This window comes from Octopus bimaculoides, chromosome 4 (genome assembly GCF_001194135.2).
Source record: "Octopus bimaculoides isolate UCB-OBI-ISO-001 chromosome 4, ASM119413v2, whole genome shotgun sequence".
Lineage (NCBI taxonomy): Eukaryota > Metazoa > Mollusca > Cephalopoda > Octopoda > Octopodidae > Octopus > Octopus bimaculoides.
The window spans coordinates 119,509,031-119,512,157 of NC_068984.1; the positions used below are offsets into that span (position 1 = coordinate 119,509,031).

At 36.6% G+C, this 3,127-nt stretch overlaps 1 protein-coding gene across 7 annotated transcripts in view; it reads right to left on the minus strand.

Moving 5' to 3' along the window:
• The window catches only part of LOC106874856 (unconventional prefoldin RPB5 interactor), a 46,392-nt gene that overhangs the window by 17,218 nt on the left and 26,047 nt on the right, over positions 1–3,127 (minus strand). The window lies entirely within an intron of this gene.

Here is a 3,127-nt window from a genome sequence, read left to right on the forward strand (position 1 = left end):
ATACATATATATATACACACACACATATATACATGTATATATATACACATACACATATATATATACATATACATTCACACATATATACATATACATACACACATATATACATATATACGTGTATATATATATACACACACATATATACATATGCACATATATATACACATATACATATACACCTATACATATACACCTATATACATGTACATATATACATATGCACATATACATATACACATATACATATACATATTTACATATACATATATATGGGTACAGTGTGTTGAGGATGTTGTGGAATGTTCGTAGATCTTCTTCTGATCTGTTCCAAAACATGAAATAGTTATCGAGGTAGCGTTTCCACTTTTTCTTGATGTCTTCTCTGAAGTTGTGTTCGAAGACGTTCCCTATTTCATCATATAGTTTGTTCTCAAGGAAACCCATCACTAGGTTGGCGTATGAAGGTGCGAATTTCGTACCCATAGCCGTGCCCTTTATCTGTCGGTATGATTTGTTGTTAAATGAGAATGTGTTCTCTTCAAGTATTAATTGGGTAACCTTGGTGATAAAGTCTGTTTTGAAACATTTATCTATGAGTTCCCTGTATTTTTCTACCCAGTATTTTATCGCTTCCAGACCCAGGGTGTGTGGTATGTTCGTGTATAAGTTTGTGACATCGAAGTTTGCAAGTATGGTGTTTTCTGGAACTGTATTTGGAATGTGTGTGAGGAAGTCTATGTCATCCCTTATGCAGCTTGATATCAGTGGGCATAAAGGTTTGAGGAGTACATCTATGAAGTGGCTTAGTTGCTGTGTTGGTGCTTGGGGGCCTGCAACTATGGGTCTCATTGTGAGGTCTGCAGGCTTCTGTATTCTTATATAATGGTTCCTCTGTTCATTTATGGCTCTCTGTATTTCCGAGCTTTTATGAATTTTAGGTAATCCATAAAAATTGCTTTCTTTGGTTCTTGAGCTGCATAAATAATCTTTCTCCTTGTCTGTAAAGGAGTCCTGGTATTCATTGATTAATGTTCCTATTTTTTTTTAATGTTGCTTTCTCCGGTTGTGTTGATTCCTCTTTGTAGTATGTCTGGTTATTAAGTATCTCTAGTATCTTTCCTTTGTAGCAATCTGTATCCATAATTACTATTGCTCCACCTTTGTCAGCTTCTTTTAAAATGATCAACTTGTCCTTTTTTAGTGTTTGTAAGGCTTGTTTTTCTCCCCTGCAGAGGTTCTGTTTGCATTTATGTATGTTGAGAGGGAATTTGGAGATTGTCTCTATGTATGCGTCTAGGTGTTTGTCACATCCCTTGTGAGCGGTGAAATGGGATTTTTTTCTTATGATTGAGTTATCTTCTGTTTCCTTATTTTCAAAGAATTCCATAAGGCAGAGGTGGTGGCTGAAGTTGTCTATATCAGTTTTTAGTTCTATGAGATTTGGTGTGGGTGTAAATTTGAGGCCTTTTAGTAGTAGGTTCATTTCACTTTCACTAAGTTCTCTTTTAGATAGGTTTATTATTTTGGGGTCTATGTGTTTTGTGTGTTCATTCGAAATTTTTGGTGTGTTGTGTCTGGAGTATGGTTGAAGTATCCTTTCCCTAAAAAAGGATGGAAGTCCTTGAGGTGACAATTCTAACAGGAAAGGCAAGTGGCGATACTGTTTTCATCCCTAGAATTCCACTGATTCCATCTGACTTGGCTGTGGAATTCAAGCGGCTACAATTCCCAGTCAAACAAAGTTTTGCCATGAGCATAAATAAAGCCCAAGACCAGTCATTGGAGGTAGTTGGACTTAACCTCACTGAACCTGCCTTGTCTCATGGCCAACTATACATAGGATGCTCAAGAGTTGGCAATCCTCAAAACCTTTTCATCTACAGCCAAGACAGAAAGACAAAAAATATTGTCTACCAAGAGGCGTTACAGGACTGAATTTCATCAAACAAGATCAAAAAATACAGCCAAGTCTTCAATCCTTCCATGAAGACATCTTTGGAGATAGCCACCTCACAACTCCACTTTAAGTACCTTTTACAAATGTGAACTCATTTTCTCAAGGTCTTCATTTATTACTTCAGCCTCACTTCGCTGCACCACTGAACACGTCATTGTCAGCTGCAAAAACTCTGCTCTGTCAACAAAACTCCATCGTATGATCTGACCATTTTTACTCCGCCTGCCACACATCTACACATCCCGCAACAGCCTGCTGAACCAGATATAACATCTTAATGGGTAATAGTTGGCACGGGGAACGTAGAAAATTTCAATACAAGATCAGAGGTATGCTTAACTTCAACACAGAAAACACAAGCAATGCCAGGTCCAACAGCTAGTATATATATATATATATATATATATATATATATATATATATATATATATATCATCATCATCATCATCATCATTGTTTAATGTCCGCTTTACCAGGCTAGCATGGATTGGACGATTTGACTGAGGACTGGCAATCTGATCATACACACACACACACACACACACACACACACAAGCAGGCCAATATTCCCTCTTTTTGGGAAGCTAATCTATCACAGGGTTACCCATTTACAGCTGAGTGGACTGGAGCAATGTGAAAGAAAGTGTTTTGCTCAAGAACACAACATGTACTTGGTCCAGGAATTGAAGCAAACAATTGTGAGTGCAACACACTAACCACATGCTCCTTTATCTATAATATATTAAAAGTCAGTTTGAATCTTGCTTGCTTGCTTGTAATGTTACCCAGCCAAACTGTAGCATAATGGGAAAATACTATGAATTAACTTTACCCTGAAATGTTAATACAAACAGAAGGAAACAAGTTTTACATAAAACAGAGCAGTAGTTATTGAGATATTTGGGGTTTAAGGGTATAAATACCCAAAACGGTGCATAATGGGAAAGTGTTCCAAATTTAACTTCATCCTGAAAAGGAAGAAACTCTAACCTTTCGATGCCACATTCGTTGAAAACATGTGAAATAACCTGTAAAAGAAAAAACCCACAAAACAAAACTCCATTGCTAGGAAACTCAGAGTTTCCTAGTGACCCAACAGGTCACGGGTAGTTTGGTATAAATATGTATGTATGTATGTATGTATGTATGTATATATATATATATATA